This window comes from Sinocyclocheilus grahami, unplaced genomic scaffold (genome assembly GCF_001515645.1).
Source record: "Sinocyclocheilus grahami isolate Dianchi unplaced genomic scaffold, SAMN03320097.WGS_v1.1 scaffold1724.1, whole genome shotgun sequence".
Taxonomy (NCBI): domain Eukaryota; kingdom Metazoa; phylum Chordata; class Actinopteri; order Cypriniformes; family Cyprinidae; genus Sinocyclocheilus; species Sinocyclocheilus grahami.
This window is the reverse complement of record NW_015506903.1, coordinates 43414-44065: the sequence shown is the minus strand read 5'-3', so window position 1 is coordinate 44065 and position 652 is coordinate 43414. Positions and strand designations below refer to the sequence as shown.

Below are 652 nucleotides of genomic sequence, written 5' to 3'. Positions count from 1 at the left end.
TGACACCTCTCACCCCAAAGGTTACAAACAACAACCAAGGCAGACAGGTAGAAAGAGCAGCCACACAAGATGACCTCCAGAAAAAGAAGCATTATTTGGCTTCACTTTGATGAGGCTGGACCCCAGAAAGCAAAATGCAAGCTTTGTAGCATTATTTTGTCAGGCCAAGGAGGATCAACATGCAATTATAGAAGACACTTGCAAACAAAGCATCTAACTGCATTGCTTGTGCAAGTGAGACAAGAGGAGTCTACAGAATCAACATCAGCCTCAGGTACGGCTTCTACAGCTGCCGTCTCTTCTGATACTGCTTCTACTTCTTCTGCATCCACATCTGGAATTGGCACCAGTGTCCAAAGGTCAAGACAGAGTCAAATAACAAGCTTTGTGAGAACACGAATTGGCCCTGTCAGACAAAGCAAAGTTGATGAGGAGTTGGTCAAAATGATTGCACTGGATTTACAACCTTTTTCAATTGTTGATGACACAGGATTTAGAAGATTATTGAAGGCACTTGATCCATCATACGTTTTACCAAACCGAAAGACCGTATCAAACAATCTGGTACCACAGCTCTACAGCAAAATTAAAGAAGAGGTGATGGTGAAAGTCAGCAGAGCTTCAGCTGTGTGTCTGACCACTGATTGCTGGA

At 43.3% G+C, this 652-nt stretch overlaps 1 protein-coding gene across 1 annotated transcript in view; it reads left to right on the top strand.

Annotated features, from left to right (window-relative positions):
- Window positions 1-652, top strand: part of LOC107572252 (zinc finger protein 721-like) — a 53080-nt gene that overhangs the window by 35780 nt on the left and 16648 nt on the right. The gene's annotated exons all lie outside the window — the stretch shown is intronic.